The sequence below is a fragment of the Brachyhypopomus gauderio genome, unplaced genomic scaffold (assembly GCF_052324685.1).
Source record: "Brachyhypopomus gauderio isolate BG-103 unplaced genomic scaffold, BGAUD_0.2 sc52, whole genome shotgun sequence".
NCBI lineage: Eukaryota > Metazoa > Chordata > Actinopteri > Gymnotiformes > Hypopomidae > Brachyhypopomus > Brachyhypopomus gauderio.
Window position 1 is genome coordinate 1922178 of NW_027506877.1, and position 27983 is coordinate 1950160.

Consider the following 27983-nt stretch of genomic DNA (forward strand, 5'->3'; position numbering starts at 1 on the left):
CTACACCAGTTTTGGATAAGTCTAAATTTACAATATCTTATTTCAAAAGTTGGGTTTGATATAAGTGATACAAGTGATCTGTAATACACCACATTAGGCACTAATGGTTAAATTTAAATAATTGATAAAAGATAAATGTATTAATAAAACAGCAATGTGCAACATAACAAAACAAATAATAAAACAATTACAGGAACATGTACAAAATAAGAGAACAAATAGAGCCTTAAACTAAACTCTATCCTAAGACTTTTTCAGTCCCTGAGAATGACAACTGTCATTTTTTATGGCCTTGACAACATCAGACCATAATTTTGTTGTTGTTGGTGTAGTGGGGGCTGTACTATAAAAGTCACCAAACAGTTCACTGAGTGTGGTTCTCTTTGCTGGGGGGCTGCCTTCACTGGATACTGCAGTTTCTGGGTCCTCTGCAGGGTTTTGGCTGGTCCCTTGTCCTGGGGCCCGAGTTTAAAAAAGAATATACATTTATAAATGTATCAGTATTTCAAGTATAAGTTAAATTTGCATCACTATTAATAGTTGGCATTTCATCATATGAATTTCAATTGGTCACACACCTGTGTGGGATGCTTTTGTAGGATTTTCTCAGACAGACTGTTGAATATCTCTTTCCAAGAGGGGTCATCCAGATGGGGTAAAGACTTGAACAGAGGGTCCAAGGCAGTGCTCTCATTCAGGAACTGTTGAAGACTGGGATTTGAATACCTCCCTCCAATGTTGGTTGCTATAGCCGATTTAACATCCTTCATAATCTGTGAATCTGTGCCACTGTGTTTCATTGCTGAGAGAATTGAGCAGGATCATAGACACAGTGGGCTGCTGTTCTGAGTTCAGTAGAGTTGTGATTGTTTTCATGGGCTTCAGAACCTCAACCACGTCCTCCAGAACAGTCACATCTTGATCAGAGAGTGTGATGAGATCTTTGGCATTAATTTTAACATCTTTTTCTGTCTGTGCAGAATAAACAGCAGCTTGTTGCTCCAAGTAGCGTGTAAGCATGTCATAGCTAGAGTTCCACCTTATAGTGTCATCATCTTTAATCAGCTTGTGAGGAGGAAGCTGGAGCATCTCTTGTTTGGCCTTTAAGACAGCTGCTGCAGTCGTGCTCTTATGAAAGGTGACCACTCTCCTGACTTTGCCCAAAAGACGAGAAATCTGGTTTACTCCCAACCCCCTTTGGGATACCAGGTTTACTGTGTGTGCAAAACACCCTATATGTGGTGACAATCCAGCTGCATTTGAGGCATTGACAATGTTTTTGGCAGTATCTGTGGTCACAGGTATGGTTATATTTTGTCTATCCAGTTTCCATTCTAATACTGCTTCCTGTAGCACTGCTGCCAAATTATCACAAATTATTCTCCTTTGTCTTTTTTTAGGGTTATCAGAGATGTCTATGGTTTCTATTATTCTTATTGCTCTGTATGGTTTTGCTTTTTAAGGAGATTAAAGATAAATTTGTCACATAAACTCTCCAACTGGGCTATATATGAATTATTTAATGACTATATAGCTCCACTTTTTTGTAGATTGTAGAATGCAGAGCAGAAGCAGTTTGTCTAAGAGACATATTTTGTATAGGAGAGCAAAAAGCCACTTTTGTAACTGAAAATAGCAGCAAAATGAAATGCAAAGGCTTCTCATCGCTGCAGGTCGTGACCCCATTCGCCCTGACCTTTACCTGGTCTTGTGGTGGGGAGGGGGCATTCAAAGCTGTTTTTTTAAAGAATCTACACATTTAGTGGTGCTTGAATTTGTTTTAAACATCATTTATGTGAGAATACAGTTACAATGCCAACCGAGGCATAGTTTCGGTTATACAGAATTTATCTGCAGTTGGTTGTCACAAACCAAAAATTGAGAAGGTTTTTTTTTTTTTTTTTTTTTTTTACTATTATTCACATCAAACTGTAAATATTGCCATTTTACTGGAATGAGGTTAAGTGTGAATCGAATTACCCATTCGATTGATAGTCATTTCCTTTTCATTTCTAGTCTTCGGAAATCAATTATTTCATATATAATGAAAATGTTGGTTACAATTATGATATAGAAGGTGCCGAGTTCTCTTTGAACTACTCTTTCATTTCTAAAGAAAAATCTATTTTTCCTGTTGCAATATATCATTTCTTCTTTTCGTGGTCATTTATTTAAAATCTGCACTGTTTTAGCGAGTTCACACAGTAAGCAAACTGAGCCAGCCATGTCTTAAATACTTTGTGAATTTGTGTGACTATGACCATTAATATTAAATGCTTTTGATAAACATGGACCTGTAGCTGATCTATTAAATTAACTCTATGGAGTTGTCCTTTCCTTCTAGTAACCATAATAAAAGTGATTATTTTTAAACCATTTATCAACTCAAATCAGGTATAACTTTTTTTTTCTTTAGAGGAACCACAGAAACACCAGTGCCTTGCTGAGTTTACAAACCAAACCTAGCCCACACATCAGTTAGCAGTTAATAACAGCAGTTATTAATAACACTGCAGCTTATCACTAGATATTTACAAACACATTTAGATAATTTTAGATGTTGGAAGAATGAGAGGGACCTGAATCATTTTACCCAAATTCAAGCTCCCATGGTGAATACAAACCAGTATTAACGAGCTGAAAAGAAATGAAATCACAGAATCCAAAGGGTGCAAAGTTGGCTCTGGTAAATCGTGAGGTCATGTCAGGCTCTGTGATGAAATGTGAAGTTACATTGGGCCGGGGATTTGGAGAATATACTTTTTAGGACGAATTAAGTTGGCTATTTTATGGTTTAGAGGCCGTATAGGAACTCTGACCTTATTTTCAATCTCTAAGCCTTGATATTTGAGCCCTGTGTTTTTTAAGAGATTCAAAGAGGACTAGTGTGCTTGAATATGATCACCCCTACTGCGCTACTGCGGTCACTCCATCTGCACTTCGCCAAAGCTCGCTCGCGCTATCTACACTGAAAGCTCATTTACGACCATAGAGAGAGTGAAATGCTATAAATTAATGTTCTGTACTTATCTAAATATGTTCATATTTTGCTTTTTAGTTATTTTTACTGTGGAAATTTTAAGTCATAAGATACCAAACTCAAATAAGAAGTTGTCAAAATCCTGTTAAATGGCGATTTGGTTGCTTTTATTCACTATTTGGGTCTCTATAAAACACACAAATGAAATTATCAAATTACTCCACCATATTCTTGAAGTCCTAGTGTATCATTCCTGTGATTTGCAAGTGTTTTTACTGTAGCATTTTGGAATAACATGATGGCAAAATCGTATTAAATGGTGATTTCCAAACTGTTAAAAAATCTTTAGTTTTGGAGAATGTTTTTACTATCTTAAAATCTAAAGATTCAGATGCTTTTCACTAAATAAAACTTTTATATATTGCATGTGTTGTCTGTGGGTATTTTGTGGACAGTAGAAGCTTGTTTGTAGTTTAACATTTTAGCTTTACTCAACCCAAGACTTCTTCAGTTCAGTGGTGTTCCTGTCAGGTCATATAGGTAAGGTTGCTAGGGCAACCATGGTCGTTAACACCTCTTAGTGTGTTCAAGGAGGTGGAAGACCCAACTCCTTTTGTGGGGGGAGGGGGGACTTCTAAACTTTACTTTTATATTTAATGGTAAGTAGCTCTTAATATGTTTATAAATATATATGTATATAGTACTCTATTTCCTTTGTATAATTTCCTTATATTTGATGCATTACATTCAGTTACTAATGGACTAAAGACAAATAACATTCATCTCAAATTGCAGTATGTTACATTAATGTTTGGTTTGGTCCATGTGTAAGCTATTCAGGGTCACCAAAGGTTCAAATATTTTTGCATTTATTCAAAACATCATGTTGTCTTGTCTAAATTAGTTTGCTCCATTTTAATATAATAATGGCGCTGTCAAATCTGCACAGATTAAACAAGTGGTAGCAGAAGACCAAGAAGATGATGACATGTTTATGGCAGGAAATGTTCTGAAGTCTGTTTAAATATGTGCATTTAATTGTGTTTATGATGGTTGTGGTGGAAGCAGCGATAGTAGTGAGGAAGATTGATCAGAATTAATGAATCAATATGTATTAAAAAAGCAATATATATTTGCCTTCATGTTATCCCAAAATGCTACAGTAAAACACTTGCAAATCACAGGAATGATACACAAATCAAATTATCAAACCAGTCCACCATATTCTTGAAATACACTTCCTAGTGTATTTTATAGAGCTCCAAAAAGTGAATATAAGGAACCGAATCGTCATGTATCAGGATTTTGACAACTTCTTATTCCAAAATGCTACAGTAAAATACTTGAGTCATGCAAATGATACACTTTGACTTATAATTTCTACAGTTAAAATATTTGAAAAGCAATTTATGAGCATTTTATATCTATTTAAGGTTCAGAACATCAAATCATAGCATTTCAATCTCTGCCCCTAGATTTCCTCCTGCGTCGTTTCCCAAAGCGCTACCGTAATACCGCGTGTATGCGCGTAAATGAGCTTTCAGTGTCGATAGCGCGACCGAGCTGTTGCGAAGTGCAGACGGCGTGACAGCAGTTACTGCGCTCGACCTGACAAAGTAAGACAATTGCAAATCTAAATGAAATTATTAAATGTGAATTTTTAAATTAGCATGCATGCCTGGAACATTTAAATGCAAATGTAGGATTACACTGCGCATTACATTTTTCATTTGGGGGCTGAAATGCTTCCAAATCTGAGGGAAAAGTCTTGAGAAGTGATGTGCTTACATAGAGAGACTCCGTATATCTTTGACGTGACAGGAGTAAGGGCCTGCAGTTTGTCCTGGACCGTGGTACCAAAAGGATCGATATTTGTTTCGAAAACTTTACCTAAGTGAAAACTAAAGATGACAAATACAAAACCGAACTGTAAATCCCGTGGCGTGCCGCAGATTTAGTTTGCAGCATTACCGAATGGTCTACGCTTAAAACAGCGCAGGGACGGACGAAGACAGCGAGGTAAGCGCTTACTGCAAAATAACAGAGACTAAAATGTTTATGTAAAATTGTCGAATATTATCAAGAACGTGGGTGCAAATGCGTAACTTCTATAATGCTTTGTTCTTATGCTGACAAAAGGTGTATTCACAGTAACACCTTCACATGGTGCCGCACATGAAAAGTTAATTCGGTATAGGCCTAAATTCGCCATTTTGAACAAATTGGTTAGAATAATTTAATTTCTTTCGTGATAAAGCAATACATTTTGGTGTGATTTGACTGTTTAACAGCCTTGTTGAATTCGCAGTATGGCAATTATTTGCACAAGTATCGTCGACCGATATGTGCGTGATTAATGTAACATTTAGTGCTTTAGTTCGGCCACAGGCCGATGGCTGTTAAAACCTATTTTGTATTTTCATCTAATATCGCGGTCTGTTAGTAAAATGCCAGTCAGTTAAAATAACCTGGTCGTGTCCTTGTTTTCTATCTGAGAAGCTGTGCTCCATTTCGGCCTTTTAATCTTTATTATAGGCTACGTGATGTAAATTTTTCTAATCACAGTGTAGCATATATAACTATTTTGTGGTACACTGAAGTCTATGTACGAGCGCGCGCGCGCGTGTGTGTGTGTGTAGATGATGGCTCATGTGTGTGTGATTAAAACTTTGTGAGACTCAAAGACTAAAACTAGTCAGCCGTGTAGTCCTCTGAAATGAAGTAGACTAAATGAATGTCATTTGATATGCTGGTCTGACTAACTAACCGGGCTATCATTTCACGCACAAAACAATGACAACAGTCTCATTTATGTGTTTTTATGCGAAGCGCCTACTTCACAGCTTGAGAACCGCGTCCCAAGCGGCTAGTTGATTCTTATTGTCATGCATGTCCAATCTGTTTTCCCATATGAAAAGCAGATTAATGCTACAGTTGTCTCCTTAATGTAGCTTATCAATAAACTAATTCACAAGTGTGAATTTAGCAAACGTTAACAAGACGCATTACTGCATATTCAGAATCGGCGCATCATGGCAAGTGTGATTTATATTTCTTCTTAAACGGAATCTCACCATATTGTTACACGGCGTCGTTTATGACACGGCACTCGTAATATTTCTCTCTACTCTTTTGTTTTCTAGAAGAGGGTTAAAAATTGACATTTTCTCTTCTGATACAAGTGTGTGGTTCCTTCAACAGTATCTATTAGCATGCAAGCAGACAGTTTTATATAGTGTTCAAAAGTAGACCTTTATTATTTCCCAGATATTTATTTGGGCTTTTAAACACATCTTCTAAACACAAAACCTGCAGAACATAACCTTCTGGTTATTGTTCTTGGAAAAAGTCTTTTCTGAGGTCTTGAATTCTACTTACAGTTTTTGAAGGAGTTTTGAGAACTACATTTCAGCAGGTTGTCATCTCTGCTTGGAGAGGCTTTAGATCTTACACATCCTTTCTTTCAGTGATGCCTGTAGATATCTGCTCTGCTGTAGATTATGATGGACTAGATCAGGTGTGGCTGAAATAATAGCTAAAAACAAATAATAGCTACTCCCTTAATGAAAATGCCCCGAACATTTTGGATAGCTTTGAACACGTTCATGATTAGTAGTTTAAATTTCATATGAAATATTTAAATGCGATTGTGATTTTTATGTCTGTATACAGAAGTGAATTTCCCCTGTTACCAGTTCTCCTTCCTCTCCACACAGAGGTCTCATGAATGCTTGTATTAAGGTTCTAGCAAATTTTCTGACGAATTATTTGTTGTTAGGACCATTGCAACAATAATATTTACCAATTTTGGGTGTGGGCCATTTTTCACCCAGGAGAAACACGGACTTGAAATAGGAGGAAATATTCTTGACTTGAAATCGCTCAGAGTACCCATTCTCAAAACTGGCTACAGGTTTCATTCAAATGCAAATGAAATGCTTTGTCCTTGATCATGACTCAGCACAGGACTGGGTATCTAGACCACGTAGCGACTGCTGTGTACTCCCAAAATGTAAATTGGGTAAATACTTCACAGGTTCCTTTTGTACATTAAATTGGCCTAAATTGCTGTGTCCTTCAACACAGACCTGAAGTTAGAGCTCAGTGTGTCAGTCTGGCGGACTTGAGTAGAGTCAAAAACACGATCATATTATTTTCTTTGTTTTTCAATATCCCACTAGTATACACAGACTGTCTGACTTGATTTGTACGACGCCGGTGAAATACACAAAGTAAAGGCTCATACAACAAGGCAGGATTTATTGGTGGAGATTAACGTGAAAAGGATGGCCATGAATATTATGATTGTATATCGACATATTTGCTTAAATATTCGTATTTTATCACAACGTTTATTTTGAAAATTGTAAGGCTAGCTAGGCCTAACTTGTCCGTACCTAACGCAGCCACCCAGTAACAATAACCAGTTTGCTAAATATTTGAACTATATTAGCTACTATTCATTTGTGCAGATAAAACCTCTTCCAAATTCTTGCTGAATATATGCTGTTTTGTGTAGTTAATCGCACAGCAGCACTTTGATATTTGAGATGTTTTTTGTTTTCTCTGTATTCAAATAAACGTTCACGATGTCACTCAGTCCGTGTCACATTACTCGCCCCCGCGTGTGCTCGTGTCCGCTTAGAATGACTGTGCACGAGTGTGTTCTCTGATCATACACTGGTAGGAATATGAAATATAAGATTTTTAAACATACGGTTTAGGCTACGTGCAAGTAACATTGTTACATCGTTTCTAATATATTTTGCAAATAACCGTTCACATTCCATTGTATGTCTTGTCTGCAAATGTTACTTAGTGGCTGTGTTAAGAACAAAGTAGGCATAGCAGTATTCAGTTTTCCAAATAAACGTGATGAAATAAATGCAAAGATTTAATTATCTGCGTTATATAAATGAACGTTAACGGATAAAGGTCTATGTATACCAACGCGAGTCATTTTACGTTGAATGACGTCGCTAGTAAAAGGCATACAAGACATGTTTTAAAAAGGACCTATTAGCCCATTTTGGTTTTCCCTTTCTTTTAATGTGTTTTGCACCTTGTGTATATAGACGACAAAACCCAGAGTGACCAACTCTTGTCCCAAATGAACCATTTTTCTCAGTTGTGTGGAAGACCTCGCCGGAGTTTCAGCCATGTTCTTTGTAACAAGATGAGCGCTTCCTGTTCACAGACAGCAGTGACTCGCCCTCAACGCGCAGCAGCGTCTGCAGGTCTGGAGGTTCTGTGGCCACGTCGTGAAGACGCTCACAATCGTCTGCGTTATGAAGGAAATTTACCCGAAGAGGATAGCAGAGGGATATTCTGGTTTTATATCGACAGGTATGTTCAAATATTCGTATTTTATTATAACGCTTATCTGGAAAACTGTTAAGATGGCTAGAGAGGACTCATTTGTTCGTAGCTAACACAGCCACCCAGTAACGTTAACCAGTTTGCTAACTATATTAGCTTTTCATTTGTGCACATGAAACCTCTTCCGAATTCTTGCTGAATGAAGGTTATTTTGTGTAGATAATCGCACAACAGCACTTTGATATTTTACTCGCACCGTCGTGTCTGCTTAGTCGCGCGAGGCTGTAGGGTGTGCTGTTGTCCAAAATGGTGCTCGCGCGCTCCAGTGTGTTTGGATCATGGCGATGTGAAATATCACATTTAGTTTTAGGCTACACGTAAATAGCGTTTAAAAATAACACACAATTTTAGTTGTGTGGTCATGTCGTGAAGACGTTCACATCTTTCTGCGTTGTGAAGGAAATCTTTGCTTTTATTTATTTCCTACGCAAGGGGCACTTGCAGCTTTGTGTGACGCTACCAAAGACGGACTCGGCGAGTCTGTAAGTATTTGTGGATTTGTGAAGTTTAAAGTAAACAAGGTTTTCTAGCTACTAGTGTTGCGCGACTTCGGCTAACGGATCTTGGTGTGCTACAGTGGTTCTGTTTATCAGCAACTGGCCTCGTTTTCATTAAAAGTTCAGACGTGATCAAAATGTCGAACAGTGTTCGAGTCGAGGTGCACTTGTGGTGACAAACTCCAGGTTAATTATGCAAGCGCAAATCCCCTGTTGCGGGTCGGTAAACGGCTTGGAAACCACTAGACAGAAAAGTAGTGCGTGAAAATTAGTCGTGCTTAAAAGGTCCATCAGAGGAGGGTTCTCCTGCAGACGAATGATTATCATTTAAACTCTTTATTGACTCATGATTTATTCTAGTTGATAACAGCGTGGTTTTGCATCATTTTCAAGCGGACGAGACGTGTAGTGGCGGAACAGCTCTGGGCGTTGGTCAAGCCGAGCAGACGTTAGGCGGAATATACAACGCAGTTACGATATCGTGTGTTTTATTTTATTCATCTTGCTTTACAGTTTGTGAATTTTAAGCTGGTTAGTGTAGCTTTTTGGAAATGTAACGAGAGAAGAGCTTATAGAAGTGAAAACACGATCGCACCCCTAATATACACGTGAGAGTGAGGGAGACGTGTGTAATTTGAAACGAGCGCCCTGAGCCCTTCATCCAAGAGGCGGGGTTAATGGTGATACTTCAACCAGCCACTAGAGGGCGCCAGACAATTGCAAATGGTGGCTTCACTTTTCACCCGCTGTCGTCCAGTGCACTTAAGTCTTTGACGCAACTGCCATTTTTTTATTTGAACAAAGAATAGACTGACGTTTCTGCTGTAATGGTCGTTTACGTTTTTAAGTCAGAACAGTTTTGTGTCTAAGCAATTAGGGAGATGTACCACTCAAGAATTGCTATAAACTACTTGTATTCGATTGGTCGACCAGCAAACTTATTAACATTTCTGAACCCTTGACTTTTCACACCCCTGCACTGCGTGTAGCACAACCTTTCTCAATGAACTCATGACTGTAACTTGATATTTGTTTAGAGTCCTTCCGTTTTCATGCAAAAACCGTGTTGCGTTGTAGAACCGTAGTGGGGATTCTCAATGCTTTGAACGGCTACCCTCGGTTCGGCGGCCGACTGGTATCGCTTCTCGGCCTTTTGGCTAAGATCAAGTGTAGTATCTGTTCTTATCAGTTTAATATCTGATACGTCCCCTACCCGGGGACCATATATTAAATTGATTTTTGGAACAGGGAGATGGAATAGGGGCTTGCTCCGTCCACTCCACGCATCGACCCGGTATTGCAGTACCTCCGGGAACGGTGCACTTCCCCCCTTTATTCTGTAAAGAAAAGTTATCAATCTTCTTAATGACGCTTTTATAACCTTTATTTTAGGTTAAGTTCCGTGTCGTTTTCTGTGTCAACGGTGCAGTATATCACATCCTTTAAATGTTATTAAAATAGTCGCTCCAATTAGGAATTTCTCTCGGCGACTGCATCCACTTTCCCTGTATTTCTGTTACCTCCAGATAATAACTGACTTTCCCTCTGGGATTAATCAAGGTCTATCTATCTATCCATCCATCTATCTATCTATCGCTCTTATTCTCACTTGTCTTCTGGCCACTGAGGGTAAAGCGGGAGGAGTTGAGCGCGTCAATTCACTAACCAAAAGCAAAGGGCAGCGCGCGTTCTGTTCCGGAAGTGCTTGGTCCATTTGCTCTCGATATTCAAGCACCATGAAAAGCCTTTGAAAGCTTCATTTCTCCACACCATTTAGTAATACGTCACTCTGTCACATTGGATCGTTGTGAATTTGGCTCCCTTAAGATTTTGCTGTACATCAAACCATTAATAACGTCTCAAACGTCCTATGGGCTAATGCATATTCCGGAGCAGTGCATCATGGGAAACGTCTTCTCGGTTTTGTTTACAGTCGCCTCAGCCCGCCCTCCGTGTCGTGATGAATATTCGAATCCGTGCGATGTGATTGGTAGTCTACAGTGAATCCGTGCGATGTGATTGGTAGTCTACAGTCAGAGTCCCGGTCGACCGTAGACTCTGGTCCAATCGGAAGATTTAATGGTCTACGCTGCATTTCTGTAGACTCGACTCCAAAATTCGGACTCCTAAGCGAAGAAAAAAACAACGAAATAACAGACGTGTTAAAGCAGTATGTGGTTATATATGTTTTTGTTCACTTTTATTTTCGACTGTGTTGAGTTGTTTAATGACAGGAGAACTTGCCCTTCCAGTGAATAGCGTGGCTTTTGTTGATCTGGTCCCTGTGTAGACTAGGAACTCATACTTACCTGGCAGGGGAGATACCATGATCAAGAAGGTGGTTCACCCAGGGCGAGGCTCAGCCATTGCACTCCGGTTGTGCTGACCCCTGCGAATTCCCCAAATGTGGGAATCTCGACTGCATAATTTCTGGTAGTGGGGGACTGCGTTCGCGCTCTCCCCTGATTTACTCTGGTTAAAAGTAGAACTGTCCTTGTTTGTTGCTTGAGTGTGTGGACAACATGTGGGATTTCAATGAGTTGAGATTTAAGGAAGGTATTCATTAAAATTCATTCGTATTCCCATATATTTGCATGCCACATTTTGTACATAACTATCAAATGCAATAGTGTGCAAAATGTAAAACAGTTGAAATATTTCAAGTTTATAATTAGAGTACAGAATGTGGATGCCACAGCAGTGCCATCTAGCACAAATCAAATATGACAGGGAATAATATTATATACAAAAATATCACATGCAGTATGACAACATAAATTATTAGATTACCTCACTAATTGTAATTGTTTAATTTAATACCCCTCTGTATGCCTCCATTACTAGCTCAGAGCAGAAACCTGCCGGGAAAATTATCAAATTTGGCACCAACATTGACCTCTCTGATCCCAAAAGTTAACAGTTTTTCTAGAAGCTTCCATATGATTGTCTTGCTGCCCTCTGATTTTGTGCCAGATGCATTAAGACTGTTGTACATCCCCTGTGCTTTTATTTTGTAAAGACTTTATCTTGCATCAAAAATAGGATTATGTTTGAAACGACACAACTTGGTATCTTAATTACCATATGTAGACAATAAAGTGATTTTGTAATATGTTTGTCAACTCTTGGCTTTGTGTGTGCAGGTGGAAACCTCAGCTCCAGGAGCTACAGAAGTTGCCAGCATTCATGCGTGTGTCCTCTAGTGGCAATATGCTGAGTCACGTAGGCCATACCATCCTGGGCATGAACAGTGTGCAGCTCTACATGAAGGTCCCAGGCAGTCGCACACCAGATCTGCACCCTCAGTGTAACCCTCACTAAATCACTATTATGGTTGTATTAATATGGAATCTGCCTAAATGTGTTACTCTGGCAGGCCATCAGCGATTTTTGTGATTAAATCGGTGTAAGGTTAAACTGCATTTACCGCTTTCAGTCTTGGATGATTTAAGATGAACATTTCAGAAGATTTTTTTGATTTTAGGTATTCTGTAAGTCTGTACATGGGCTTTCATATTTAAGGCAAAAAATATATATTTGGTATAAAATGTGCGTAGATTGTCGGGTGTTTGAGGTTTGCACCAGTTGAAACAAGCCCGTTGAACCATACCTTCCTGATCTCATCCAGGCATGGGGAGGACTACCTAACTGTCTCATGGTGGCCTGTGTTGGAGGATCTGTACTGCTCCAATATCCCAGTGTACCGCTTCATCCAGAGCCCTGGAGACTTGGTGTGGATCAATGCAGGCACAGTGCACTTGGTGCAGGCTGTGGGCTAGTGCAATAATATTGCATGGAATATGGGACCGCTTAATGGTAATTACCTGCCAAGTGGCAAAATGCTGAATGGGGAGGGGTGGGGGATTCTGTCCATAAGAAGTTCACACTGACACAGCCATATCCAGTATACACACGGTATTAAATGAGGACGAATCTAGCTTCAATACTGTCTGAATTCAATCCATATTGAAATGCTGGTTTTTCTGCAGTGTTTTGTATTTATGATGTGTTTTCAGCATACCAGTACCAGTTGGCTCTGGAAAGGTTTGAATGGAATGAGGTGAAGAAAGTGAAGTCCATCGTTCCGATGATCCACGTGTCCTGGAACATGGCTCGCACAGTCAAAATTTCTGACCCCACCGCTTACAAGATGATTAAGTGAGTACAACTACCTGAGGTAATGCCAGGAGCACAGAGGCGCTGTTATTGCTATATAAAGACTGTACACATTCAAATAGAGTCCTTGCCTTCCACAAATATGTTCAGTGTTGGCGTTTGAAGTATTTTAGCAGAAGTGTACTGTAGTGTAAATGTTAACTGCCTTCTCTCTCTTGTCTTGCACTCAGGCATTGTCTCCTGCAGTCTATTAAACACATTCAGATTCTGCGAGACCAACTTGTGGCAGAAGGGAAGAAGATCTCCTACCAGAGCAGAGTGAAAGATGAGCCAGCATACTATTGTAATGAGTGTGATGGGAGTGCTCCAGAGAACCCTGCTCATCACGTTACATCCCTCACTGCCTGGCCTGGTCTGTCCAAGCCACTTCATCCAAGCTCATGCAGAACCTTCACAACAGTCCTGTGAAAATGTCCATTTGACTTGGCAAACGTATATTGCAGGCATATGGTCTTGTTTCTGCATGTTTCCCCATTGTGAAGGTGGAGGTCTTCAACCTGCTGTTTGTGACGAGTGAGAACGGAAGCAAAAAGATGTACGTGGTGCACTGTGAGGACTGTGCCAGAGAGCGCAGCCCCAACTTCTCTAACATAGTGGTGCTAGAACAATACCGCGTAGAGGAACTGATGTACATCTATGACTCCTTCAGCTTGGTGAGGACACGCATGTGAATACACACACACACACATTCAGGCAGTCTTGCATTCACTCTTAGGAGTCTCATCATATGTACAGTCACACATAATGCTCACACTCTGTTTGAGATGCGTAAGATGTATTACATAATTGAGACACGGCATATTTAAAAAAAAAAAAAAAAAAGACTCCCAGTTTACTCCCAGCAACCCAACATACCGACCTCTGATTGGCCCTGAGAGACTTACAATGAAAGGCAGTTTGTGCTGTCATAGTATTGGCAGTTAAACATGGCATCTGTTTTTTTTCCTCCTCCATTTTCTTACTTTTGGATCATTCCGTTTCTTTGGGGTACTAGGGGTGTCATGATTCTCTAAATCCTCGATTCGATTTCATTTCCGATTTTAGGGTCTTTGATTCGATCCTCGGTTTTCTTTTTTTTTTTTTCTTTTTTACAGCAGAGGCCTACACCAGTTTTGGATAAGTCTAAATTTACAATATCTTATTTCAAAAGTTGGGTTTGATATAAGTGATACAAGTGATCTGTAATACACCACATTAGGCACTAATGGTTAAATTTAAATAATTGATAAAAGATAAATGTATTAATAAAACAGCAATGTGCAACATAACAAAACAAATAATAAAACAATTACAGGAACATGTACAAAATAAGAGAACAAATAGAGCCTTAAACTAAACTCTATCCTAAGACTTTTTCAGTCCCTGAGAATGACAACTGTCATTTTTTATGGCCTTGACAACATCAGACCATAATTTTGTTGTTGTTGGTGTAGTGGGGGCTGTACTATAAAAGTCACCAAACAGTTCACTGAGTGTGGTTCTCTTTGCTGGGGGGCTGCCTTCACTGGATACTGCAGTTTCTGGGTCCTCTGCAGGGTTTTGGCTGGTCCCTTGTCCTGGGGCCCGAGTTTAAAAAAGAATATACATTTATAAATGTATCAGTATTTCAAGTATAAGTTAAATTTGCATCACTATTAATAGTTGGCATTTCATCATATGAATTTCAATTGGTCACACACCTGTGTGGGATGCTTTTGTAGGATTTTCTCAGACAGACTGTTGAATATCTCTTTCCGAGAGGGGTCATCCAGATGGGGTAAAGACTTGAACAGAGGGTCCAAGGCAGTGCTCTCATTCAGGAACTGTTGAAGACTGGGATTTGAATACCTCCCTCCAATGTTGGTTGCTATAGCCGATTTAACATCCTTCATAATCTGTGAATCTGTGCCACTGTGTTTCATTGCTGAGAGAATTGAGCAGGATCATAGACACAGTGGGCTGCTGTTCTGAGTTCAGTAGAGTTGTGATTGTTTTCATGGGCTTCAGAACCTCAACCATGTCCTCCAGAACAGTCACATCTTGATCAGAGAGTGTGATGAGATCTTTGGCATTCATTTTAACATCTTTTTCTGTCGGTGCAGAATAAACAGCAGCTTGTTGCTCCAAGTAGCGTGTAAGCATGTCATAGCTAGAGTTCCACCTTGTAGTGTCATCATCTTTAATCAGCTTGTGAGGAGGAAGCTGGAGCATCTCTTGTTTGGCCTTTAAGACAGCTGCTGCAGTCGTGCTCTTATGAAAGGTGACCACTCTCCTGACTTTGCCCAAAAGACGAGAAATCTGGTTTACTCCCAACCCCTTTTGGGATACCAGGTTTACTGTGTGTGCAAAACACCCTATATGTGGTGACAATCCAGCTGCATTTGAGGCATTGACAATGTTTTTGGCATTATCTGTGGTCACAGGTATGGTTATATTTTGTCTATCCAGTTTCCATTCTAATACTGCTTCCTGTAGCACTGCTGCCAAATTATCACAAATTATTCTCCTTTGTCTTTTTTTAGGGTTATCAGAGATGTCTATGGTTTCTAATATTCTTATTGCTCTGTATGGTTTTGTTTTTTAAGGAGATTAAAGATAAATTTGTCCCATAAACTCTCCAACTGGGCTATATATGAATTATTTAATGACTATATAGCTCCACTTTTCTGTAGATTGTAGAATGCAGAGCAGACGCAGTTTGTCTAAGAGACATATTTTGTATAGGAGAGCAAAAAGCCACTTTTGTAACTGAAAATAGCAGCAAAATGAAATGCAAAGGCTTCTCATCGCTGCAGGTCGTGACCCCATTCGCCCTGACCTTTACCTGGTCTTGTGGGGGGCGGGGGCATTCAGAGCTGTTTTTTTAAAGAATCTACACATTTAGTGGTGCTTGAATTTGTTTTAAACATCATTTATGTGAGAATACAGTTACAATGCCAACCGAGGCATAGTTTTGGTTATACAGAATTTATCTGCAGTTGGTTGTCACAAACCAAAAATTGAGAAGGTTTTTTTTTTTATTTTACTTTTTACTATTATTCACATCAAACTGTAAATATTGACATTTTACTGGAATGAGGTTAAGTGTGAATCGAATTACCCATTCGATTGATAGTCATTTCCTTTTCATTTCTAGTCTTCAGAAATCAATGATTTCATATATTATGAAAATGTTGGTTACAATTATGATATAGAAGGTGCCGAGTTCTCTTTGAACTACTCTTTCATTTCTAAAGAAAAATCTATTTTTCCTGTTGCAATATATCATTTCTTCTTTTCGTGGTCATTTATTTAAAATCTGCACTGTTTTAGCGAGTTCACACAGTAAGCAAACTGAGCCAGCCATGTCTTAAATACTTTGTGAATTTGTGTGACTATGACCATTAATATTAAATGCTTTTGATAAACATGGACCTGTAGCTGATCTATTAAATTAACTCTATGGAGTTGTCCTTTCCTTCTAGTAACCATAATAAAAGTGATTATTTTTAAACCATTTATCAACTCAAATCAGGTATAACTTTTTTTTTTTTCTTTAGAGGAACCACAGAAACACCAGCGCCTTGCTGAGTTTACAAACCAAACCTAGCCCACACATCAGTTAGCAGTTAATAACAGCAGTTATTAATAACACTGCAGCTTATCACTAGATATTTACAAACACATTTAGATAATTTTAGATGTTGGAATAATGAGAGGGACCTGAATCATTTTACCCAAATTCAAGCTCCCTTGGCGAATACAAACCAGTATTAACGAGCTGAAAAGAAATGAAATCACAGAATCCAAAGGGTGCAAAGTTGGCTCTGGTAAATCGTGAGGTCATGTCAGGCTCTGTGATGAAATGTGAAGTTACATTGGGCCGGGGATTTGGAGAATATACTTTTTAGGACGAATTAAGTTGGCTATGTTGTGGTTTAGAGGCCGTATAGGAACTCTGACCTTATTTTCAATCTCTAAGCCTTGATATTTGAGCCCTGTGTTTTTTAAGAGATTCAAAGAGGACTAGTGTGCATGAATATGATCACCCCTACTGTGCTACTGCGGTCACTCCATCTGCAGTTCGCAAAAGCTCGCTCGCGCTATCTACACTGAAAGCTCATTTACGACCATAGAGAGAGTGAAATGCTATAAATTGATGTTCTGTACTTATCTAAATATGTTCATATTTTGCTTTTTAGTTATTTTTACTGTGGAAATTTTAAGTCATAAGATACCAAACTCAAATAAGAAGTTGTCAAAATCCTGTTAAATGGCGATTTGGTTGCTTTTATTCACTATTTGGGTCTCTATAAAACACACAAATGAAATTATCAAATTACTCCACCATATTCTTGAAGTCCTAGTGTATCATTCCTGTGATTTGCAAGTGTTTTTACTGTAGCATTTTGGAATAACATGATGGCAAAATCGTATTAAATGGTGATTTCCAAACTGTTAAAAAAATCTTTAGTTTTGGAGAATGTTTTTACTATCTTAAAATCTAAAGATTCAGATGCTTTTCACTAAATAAAACTTTTATATATTGCATGTGTTGTCTGTGGGTATTTTGTGGACAGTAGAAGCTTGTTTGTAGTTTAACATTTTAGCTTTACTCAACCCAAGACTTCTTCAGTTCAGTGGTGTTCCTGTCAGGTCATATAGGTAAGGTTGCTAGGGCAACCATGGTCGTTAACACCTCTTAGTGTGTTCAAGGAGGTGGAAGACCCAACTCCTTTTGTGGGGGGAGGGGGGACTTCTAAACTTTACTTTTATATTTAATGGTACGTAGCTCTTAATGTTTATAAATATATATGTATATAGTACTCTTTATTTCCTTTGTATAATTTCCTTATATTTGATGCATTACATTCAGGTACTAATGGACTAAAGACAAATAACATTCATCTAAAATTGCAGTATGTTACATTAATGTTTGGTTTGGTCCATGTGTAAGCTATTCAGGGTCACCAAAGGTTCAAACATTTTTGCATTTATTCGAAACATCATGTTGTCTTGGCTAAATTAGTTTGCTCCATTTTAATATAATAATGGCACTGTCAAATCTGCACAGATTAAACAAGTGGTATCAGAAGACCAAGAAGATGATGACATGTTTATGGCAGGAAATGTTCTGAAGTCTGTTTAAATGTGTGCATTTAATTGTGTTTATGATGGTTGTGGTGGAAGCAGTGATAGTAGTGAGGAAGATTGATCAGAATTAATGAATCAATATGTATTAAAAAAGCAATATATACACTTGCAAATCACAGGAATGATGCACAAATCAAATTATCAAACCAGTCCACCATATTCTTGAAATACACTTCCTAGTGTATTTTATAGAGCTCCAAAAAGTGAATATAAGGAACCGAATCGTCATGTATCAGGATTTTGACAACTTCTTATTCCAAAATGCTACAGTAAAATACTTGAGTCATGCAAATGATACACTTTGACTTATAATTTCTACAGTTAAAATATTTGAAAAGCAATTTATGAGCATTTTATATCTATTTAAGGTTCAGAACATCAAATCATAGCATTTCAATCTCTGCCCCTAGATTTCCTCCTGCGTCGTTTCCCAAAGCGCTACCGTAATACCGCGTGTATGCGCGTAAATGAGCTTTCAGTGTCGATAGCGCGACCGAGCTGTTGCGAAGTGCAGATGGCGTGACAGCAGTTACTGCGCTCGACCTGACAAAGTAAGACAATTGCAAATCTAAATGAAATTATTAAATGTGAATTTTTAAATTAGCATGCATGCCTGGAACATTTAAATGCAAATGTAGGATTACACTGCGCATTACATTTTTCATTTGGGGGCTGAAATGCTTCCAAATCTGAGGGAAAAGTCTTGAGAAGTGATGTGCTTACATAGAGAGACTCCGTATATCTTTGACGTGACAGGAGTAAGGGCCTGCAGTTTGTCCTGGACCGTGGTACCAAAAGGATCGATATTTGTTTCGAAAACTTTACCCAAGTGAAAACTAAAGATGACAAATACAAAACCGAACTGTAAATCCCGTGGCGTGCCGCAGATTTACTTTGCAGCATTACCGAATGGTCTACGCTTAAAACAGCGCAGGGACGGACGAAGACAGCGAGGTAAGCGCTTACTGCAAAATAACAGAGACTAAAATGTTTATGTAAAATTGTCGAATATTATCAAGAACGTGGGTGCAAATGCGTAACTTCTATAATGCTTTGTTCTTATGCTGACAAAAGGTGTATTCACAGTAACACCTTCACATGGTGCCGCACATGAAAAGTTAATTCGGTATAGGCCTAAATTCGCCATTTTGAACAAATTGGTTAGAATAATTTAATTTCTTTCGTGATAAAGCAATACATTTTGGTGTGATTTGACTGTTTAACAGCCTTGTTGAATTCGCAGTATGGCAATTATTTGCACAAGTATCGTCGACCGATATGTGCGTGATTAATGTAACATTTAGTGCTTTAGTTCGGCCACAGGCCGATGGCTGTTAAAACCTATTTTGTATTTTCATCTAATATCGCGGTCTGTTAGTAAAATGCCAGTCAGTTAAAATAACCTGGTCGTGTCCTTGTTTTCTATCTGAGAAGCTGTGCTCCATTTCGGCCTTTTAATCTTTATTATAGGCTACGTGATGTAAATTTTTCTAATCACAGTGTAGCATATATAACTATTTTGTGGTACACTGAAGTCTATGTACGAGCGCGCGCGCGCGTGTGTGTGTGTGTAGATGATGGCTCATGTGTGTGTGATTAAAACTTTGTGAGACTCAAAGACTAAAACTAGTCAGCCGTGTAGTCCTCTGAAATGAAGTAGACTAAATGAATGTCATTTGATATGCTGGTCTGACTAACTAACCGGGCTATCATTTCACGCACAAAACAATGACAACAGTCTCATTTATGTGTTTTTATGCGAAGCGCCTACTTCACAGCTTGAGAACCGCGTCCCAAGCGGCTAGTTGATTCTTATTGTCATGCATGTCCAATCTGTTTTCCCATATGAAAAGCAGATTAATGCTACAGTTGTCTCCTTAATGTAGCTTATCAATAAACTAATTCACAAGTGTGAATTTAGCAAACGTTAACAAGACGCATTACTGCATATTCAGAATCGGCGCATCATGGCAAGTGTGATTTATTTTTCTTCTTAAACGGAATCTCACCATATTGTTATACGGCGTCGTTTATGACACGGCACTCGTAATATTTCTCTCTACTCTTGTTTTCTAGAAGAGGGTTAAAAATTGACATTTTCTCTTCTGATACAAGTGTGTGGTTCCTTCAACAGTATCTATTAGCATGCAAGCAGACAGTTGTATATAGTGTTCAAAAGTAGACCTTTATTATTTCCCAGATATTTATTTGGGCTTTTAAACACATCTTCTAAACACAAAACCTGCAGAACATAACCTTCTGGTTATTGTTCTTGGAAAAAGTCTTTTTTGAGGTCTTGAATTCTACTTACAGTTTTTGAAGGAGTTTTGAGAACTACATTTCAGCAGGTTGTCATCTCTGCTTGGAGAGGCTTTAGATCTTACACATCCTTTCTTTCTGATAACTTTCTGGCAACATGAACATCACAAAGGCTTGACCTGTTCTCTTAATAGCTGATGATGGAATAAGGATTCGTTGTGCCTCTAGGGCTTTGTAAAGTTTAGAAAATCGGCTTTGATAAGATCAACTCTTTTGGACAGGGACTGTGTGATATTTCTATTTTTTTCATTTGTCTCCCTCTGGACAGCGCTGCCTGTAGATATCTGCTCTGCTGTAGATTATGATGGACTAGATCAGGTGTGGCTGAAATAATAGCTAAAAACAAATAATAGCTACTCCCTTAATGAAAATGCCCCGAACATTTTGGATAGCTTTGAACACGTTCATGATTAGTAGTTTAAATTTCATATGAAATATTTAAATGCGATTGTGATTTTTATGTCTGTATACAGAAGTGAATTTCCCCTGTTACCAGTTCTCCTTCCTCTCCACACAGAGGTCTCATGAATGCTTGTATTAAGGTTCTAGCAAATTTTCTGACGAATTATTTGTTGTTAGGACCATTGCAACAATAATATTTACCAATTTTGGGTGTGGGCCATTTTTCACCCAGGAGAAACACGGACTTGAAATAGGAGGAAATATTCTTGACTTGAAATCGCTCAGAGTACCCATTCTCAAAACTGGCTACAGGTTTCATTCAAATGCAAATGAAATGCTTTGTCCTTGATCATGACTCAGCACAGGACTGGGTATCTAGACCACGTAGCGACTGCTGTGTACTCCCAAAATGTAAATTGGGTAAATACTTCACAGGTTCCTTTTGTACATTAAATTGGCCTAAATTGCTGTGTCCTTCAACACAGACCTGAAGTTAGAGCTCAGTGTGTCAGTCTGGCGGACTTGAGTAGAGTCAAAAACACGATCATATTATTTTCTTTGTTTTTCAATATCCCACTAGTATACACAGACTGTCTGACTTGATTTGTACGACGCCGGTGAAATACACAAAGTAAAGGCTCATACAACAAGGCAGGATTTATTGGTGGAGATTAACGTGAAAAGGATGGCCATGAATATTATGATTGTATATCGACATATTTGCTTAAATATTCGTATTTTATCACAACGTTTATTTTGAAAATTGTAAGGCTAGCTAGGCCTAACTTGTCCGTACCTAACGCAGCCACCCAGTAACAATAACCAGTTTGCTAAATATTTGAACTATATTAGCTACTATTCATTTGTGCAGATAAAACCTCTTCCAAATTCTTGCTGAATATATGCTGTTTTGTGTAGTTAATCGCACAGCAGCACTTTGATATTTGAGATGTTTTTTGTTTTCTCTGTATTCAAATAAACGTTCACGATGTCACTCAGTCCGTGTCACATTACTCGCCCCCGCGTGTGCTCGTGTCCGCTTAGAATGACTGTGCACGAGTGTGTTCTCTGATCATACACTGGTAGGAATATGAAATATAAGATTTTTAAACATACGGTTTAGGCTACGTGCAAGTAACATTGTTACATCGTTTCTAATATATTTTGCAAATAACCGTTCACATTCCATTGTATGTCTTGTCTGCAAATGTTACTTAGTGGCTGTGTTAAGAACAAAGTAGGCATAGCAGTATTCAGTTTTTCAAATAAACGTGATGAAATAAATGCAAAGATTTAATTATCTGCGTTATATAAATGAACGTTAACGGATAAAGGTCTATGTATACCAACGCGAGTCATTTTACGTTGAATGACGTCGCTAGTAAAAGGCATACAAGACATGTTTTAAAAAGGACCTATTAGCCCATTTTGGTTTTCCCTTTCTTTTAATGTGTTTTGCACCTTGTGTATATAGACGACAAAACCCAGAGTGACCAACTCTTGTCCCAAATGAACCATTTTTCTCAGTTGTGTGGAAGACCTCGCCGGAGTTTCAGCCATGTTCTTTGTAACAAGATGAGCGCTTCCTGTTCACAGACAGCAGTGACTCGCCCTCAACGCGCAGCAGCGTCTGCAGGTCTGGAGGTTCTGTGGCCACGTCGTGAAGACGCTCACAATCGTCTGCGTTATGAAGGAAATTTACCCGAAGAGGATAGCAGAGGGATATTCTGGTTTTATATCGACAGGTATGTTCAAATATTCGTATTTTATTATAACGCTTATCTGGAAAACTGTTAAGATGGCTAGAGAGGACTCATTTGTTCGTAGCTAACACAGCCACCCAGTAACGTTAACCAGTTTGCTAACTATATTAGCTTTTCATTTGTGCACATGAAACCTCTTCCGAATTCTTGCTGAATGAAGGTTATTTTGTGTAGATAATCGCACAACAGCACTTTGATATTTTACTCGCACCGTCGTGTCTGCTTAGTCGCGCGAGGCTGTAGGGTGTGCTGTTGTCCAAAATGGTGCTCGCGCGCTCCAGTGTGTTTGGATCATGGCGATGTGAAATATCACATTTAGTTTTAGGCTACACGTAAATAGCGTTTAAAAATAACACACAATTTTAGTTGTGTGGTCATGTCGTGAAGACGTTCACATCTTTCTGCGTTGTGAAGGAAATCTTTGCTTTTATTTATTTCCTACGCAAGGGGCACTTGCAGCTTTGTGTGACGCTACCAAAGACGGACTCGGCGAGTCTGTAAGTATTTGTGGATTTGTGAAGTTTAAAGTAAACAAGGTTTTCTAGCTACTAGTGTTGCGCGACTTCGGCTAACGGATCTTGGTGTGCTACAGTGGTTCTGTTTATCAGCAACTGGCCTCGTTTTCATTAAAAGTTCAGACGTGATCAAAATGTCGAACAGTGTTCGAGTCGAGGTGCACTTGTGGTGACAAACTCCAGGTTAATTATGCAAGCGCAAATCCCCTGTTGCGGGTCGGTAAACGGCTTGGAAACCACTAGACAGAAAAGTAGTGCGTGAAAATTAGTCGTGCTTAAAAGGTCCATCAGAGGAGGGTTCTCCTGCAGACGAATGATGATTATCATTTAAACTCTTTATTGACTCATGATTTATTCTAGTTGATAACAGCGTGGTTTTGCATCATTTTCAAGCGGACGAGACGTGTAGTGGCGGAACAGCTCTGGGCGTTGGTCAAGCCGAGCAGACGTTAGGCGGAATATACAACGCAGTTACGATATCGTGTGTTTTATTTTATTCATCTTGCTTTACAGTTTGTGAATTTTAAGCTGGTTAGTGTAGCTTTTTGGAAATGTAACGAGAGAAGAGCTTATAGAAGTGAAAACACGATCGCACCCCTAATATACACGTGAGAGTGAGGGAGACGTGTGTAATTTGAAACGAGCGCCCTGAGCCCTTCATCCAAGAGGCGGGGTTAATGGTGATACTTCAACCAGCCACTAGAGGGCGCCAGACAATTGCAAATGGTGGCTTCACTTTTCACCCGCTGTCGTCCAGTGCACTTAAGTCTTTGACGCAACTGCCATTTTTTTATTTGAACAAAGAATAGACTGACGTTTCTGCTGTAATGGTCGTTTACGTTTTTAAGTCAGAACAGTTTTGTGTCTAAGCAATTAGGGAGATGTACCACTCAAGAATTGCTATAAACTACTTGTATTCGATTGGTCGACCAGCAAACTTATTAACATTTCTGAACCCTTGACTTTTCACACCCCTGCACTGCGTGTAGCACAACCTTTCTCAATGAACTCATGACTGTAACTTGATATTTGTTTAGAGTCCTTCCGTTTTCATGCAAAAACCGTGTTGCGTTGTAGAACCGTAGTGGGGATTCTCAATGCTTTGAACGGCTACCCTCGGTTCGGCGGCCGACTGGTATCGCTTCTCGGCCTTTTGGCTAAGATCAAGTGTAGTATCTGTTCTTATCAGTTTAATATCTGATACGTCCCCTACCCGGGGACCATATATTAAATTGATTTTTGGAACAGGGAGATGGAATAGGGGCTTGCTCCGTCCACTCCACGCATCGACCCGGTATTGCAGTACCTCCGGGAACGGTGCACTTCCCCCCTTTATTCTGTAAAGAAAAGTTATCAATCTTCTTAATGACGCTTTTATAACCTTTATTTTAGGTTAAGTTCCGTGTCGTTTTCTGTGTCAACGGTGCAGTATATCACATCCTTTAAATGTTATTAAAATAGTCGCTCCAATTAGGAATTTCTCTCGGCGACTGCATCCACTTTCCCTGTATTTCTGTTACCTCCAGATAATAACTGACTTTCCCTCTGGGATTAATCAAGGTCTATCTATCTATCCATCCATCTATCTATCTATCGCTCTTATTCTCACTTGTCTTCTGGCCACTGAGGGTAAAGCGGGAGGAGTTGAGCGCGTCAATTCACTAACCAAAAGCAAAGGGCAGCGCGCGTTCTGTTCCGGAAGTGCTTGGTCCATTTGCTCTCGATATTCAAGCACCATGAAAAGCCTTTGAAAGCTTCATTTCTCCACACCATTTAGTAATACGTCACTCTGTCACATTGGATCGTTGTGAATTTGGCTCCCTTAAGATTTTGCTGTACATCAAACCATTAATAACGTCTCAAACGTCCTATGGGCTAATGCATATTCCGGAGCAGTGCATCATGGGAAACGTCTTCTCGGTTTTGTTTACAGTCGCCTCAGCCCGCCCTCCGTGTCGTGATGAATATTCGAATCCGTGCGATGTGATTGGTAGTCTACAGTGAATCCGTGCGATGTGATTGGTAGTCTACAGTCAGAGTCCCGGTCGACCGTAGACTCTGGTCCAATCGGAAGATTTAATGGTCTACGCTGCATTTCTGTAGACTCGACTCCAAAATTCGGACTCCTAAGCGAAGAAAAAAACAACGAAATAACAGACGTGTTAAAGCAGTATGTGGTTATATATGTTTTTGTTCACTTTTATTTTCGACTGTGTTGAGTTGTTTAATGACAGGAGAACTTGCCCTTCCAGTGAATAGCGTGGCTTTTGTTGATCTGGTCCCTGTGTAGACTAGGAACTCATACTTACCTGGCAGGGGAGATACCATGATCAAGAAGGTGGTTCACCCAGGGCGAGGCTCAGCCATTGCACTCCGGTTGTGCTGACCCCTGCGAATTCCCCAAATGTGGGAATCTCGACTGCATAATTTCTGGTAGTGGGGGACTGCGTTCGCGCTCTCCCCTGATTTACTCTGGTTAAAAGTAGAACTGTCCTTGTTTGTTGCTTGAGTGTGTGGACAACATGTGGGATTTCAATGAGTTGAGATTTAAGGAAGGTATTCATTAAAATTCATTCGTATTCCCATATATTTGCATGCCACATTTTGTACATAACTATCAAATGCAATAGTGTGCAAAATGTAAAACAGTTGAAATATTTCAAGTTTATAATTAGAGTACAGAATGTGGATGCCACAGCAGTGCCATCTAGCACAAATCAAATATGACAGGGAATAATATTATATACAAAAATATCACATGCAGTATGACAACATAAATTATTAGATTACCTCACTAATTGTAATTGTTTAATTTAATACCCCTCTGTATGCCTCCATTACTAGCTCAGAGCAGAAACCTGCCGGGAAAATTATCAAATTTGGCACCAACATTGACCTCTCTGATCCCAAAAGTTAACAGTTTTTCTAGAAGCTTCCATATGATTGTCTTGCTGCCCTCTGATTTTGTGCCAGATGCATTAAGACTGTTGTACATCCCCTGTGCTTTTATTTTGTAAAGACTTTATCTTGCTATCAAAAATAGGATTATGTTTGAAACGACACAACTTGGTATCTTAATTACCATATGTAGACAATAAAGTGATTTTGTAATATGTTTGTCAACTCTTGGCTTTGTGTGTGCAGGTGGAAACCTCAGCTCCAGGAGCTACAGAAGTTGCCAGCATTCATGCGTGTGTCCTCTAGTGGCAATATGCTGAGTCACGTAGGCCATACCATCCTGGGCATGAACAGTGTGCAGCTCTACATGAAGGTCCCAGGCAGTCGCACACCAGATCTGCACCCTCAGTGTAACCCTCACTAAATCACTATTATGGTTGTATTAATATGGAATCTGCCTAAATGTGTTACTCTGGCAGGCCATCAGCGATTTTTGTGATTAAATCGGTGTAAGGTTAAACTGCATTTACCGCTTTCAGTCTTGGATGATTTAAGATGAACATTTCAGAAGATTTTTTTGATTTTAGGTATTCTGTAAGTCTGTACATGGGCTTTCATATTTAAGGCAAAAAATATATATTTGGTATAAAATGTGCGTAGATTGTCGGGTGTTTGAGGTTTGCACCAGTTGAAACAAGCCCGTTGAACCATACCTTCCTGATCTCATCCAGGCATGGGGAGGACTACCTAACTGTCTCATGGTGGCCTGTGTTGGAGGATCTGTACTGCTCCAATATCCCAGTGTACCGCTTCATCCAGAGCCCTGGAGACTTGGTGTGGATCAATGCAGGCACAGTGCACTTGGTGCAGGCTGTGGGCTAGTGCAATAATATTGCATGGAATATGGGACCGCTTAATGGTAATTACCTGCCAAGTGGCAAAATGCTGAATGGGGAGGGGTGGGGGATTCTGTCCATAAGAAGTTCACACTGACACAGCCATATCCAGTATACACACTGTATTAAATGAGGACGAATCTAGCTTCAATACTGTCTGAATTCAATCCATATTGAAATGCTGGTTTTTCTGCAGTGTTTTGTATTTATGATGTGTTTTCAGCATACCAGTACCAGTTGGCTCTGGAAAGGTTTGAATGGAATGAGGTGAAGAAAGTGAAGTCCATCGTTCCGATGATCCACGTGTCCTGGAACATGGCTCGCACAGTCAAAATTTCTGACCCCACCGCTTACAAGATGATTAAGTGAGTACAACTACCTGAGGTAATGCCAGGAGCACAGAGGCGCTGTTATTGCTATATAAAGACTGTACACATTCAAATAGAGTCCTTGCCTTCCACAAATATGTTCAGTGTTGGCGTTTGAAGTATTTTAGCAGAAGTGTACTGTAGTGTAAATGTTAACTGCCTTCTCTCTCTTGTCTTGCACTCAGGCATTGTCTCCTGCAGTCTATTAAACACATTCAGATTCTGCGAGACCAACTTGTGGCAGAAGGGAAGAAGATCTCCTACCAGAGCAGAGTGAAAGATGAGCCAGCATACTATTGTAATGAGTGTGATGGGAGTGCTCCAGAGAACCCTGCTCATCACGTTACATCCCTCACTGCCTGGCCTGGTCTGTCCAAGCCACTTCATCCAAGCTCATGCAGAACCTTCACAACAGTCCTGTGAAAATGTCCATTTGACTTGGCAAACGTATATTGCAGGCATATGGTCTTGTTTCTGCATGTTTCCCCATTGTGAAGGTGGAGGTCTTCAACCTGCTGTTTGTGACGAGTGAGAACGGAAGCAAAAAGATGTACGTGGTGCACTGTGAGGACTGTGCCAGAGAGCGCAGCCCCAACTTCTCTAACATAGTGGTGCTAGAACAATACCGCGTAGAGGAACTGATGTACATCTATGACTCCTTCAGCTTGGTGAGGACAC

At 39.5% G+C, this 27983-nt stretch overlaps 1 protein-coding gene and 4 non-coding genes across 7 annotated transcripts in view; all 5 read left to right on the forward strand.

Moving 5' to 3' along the window:
• The window catches only part of tmem88b (transmembrane protein 88 b), a 46827-nt gene that overhangs the window by 1628 nt on the left and 17216 nt on the right, over positions 1 to 27983 (forward strand). For all 3 annotated transcript variants that reach the window (XM_076987463.1, XM_076987464.1, XM_076987462.1), the window contains exons 4-13: positions 8178 to 8326; positions 12000 to 12163; positions 12485 to 12672; positions 12873 to 13014; positions 13203 to 13685; positions 22462 to 22610; positions 26288 to 26451; positions 26773 to 26960; positions 27161 to 27302; positions 27491 to 27973. The gene's annotated coding sequence lies outside the window, so the exon portion shown is untranslated. The remainder of the gene's footprint in view (positions 1 to 8177; positions 8327 to 11999; positions 12164 to 12484; positions 12673 to 12872; positions 13015 to 13202; positions 13686 to 22461; positions 22611 to 26287; positions 26452 to 26772; positions 26961 to 27160; positions 27303 to 27490; positions 27974 to 27983) is intronic.
• Positions 9994 to 10184, forward strand: LOC143488676 (U2 spliceosomal RNA). The gene has a single exon (XR_013124495.1). It is a non-coding gene; the product is annotated as a U2 spliceosomal RNA (small nuclear RNA).
• On the forward strand, positions 11158 to 11321 carry LOC143488684 (U1 spliceosomal RNA). The gene has a single exon (XR_013124502.1). It is a non-coding gene; the product is annotated as a U1 spliceosomal RNA (small nuclear RNA).
• On the forward strand, positions 24281 to 24471 carry LOC143488679 (U2 spliceosomal RNA). Its single transcript, XR_013124497.1, has one exon. It is a non-coding gene; the product is annotated as a U2 spliceosomal RNA (small nuclear RNA).
• LOC143488667 (U1 spliceosomal RNA) lies at positions 25445 to 25608 on the forward strand. Its single transcript, XR_013124486.1, has one exon. It is a non-coding gene; the product is annotated as a U1 spliceosomal RNA (small nuclear RNA).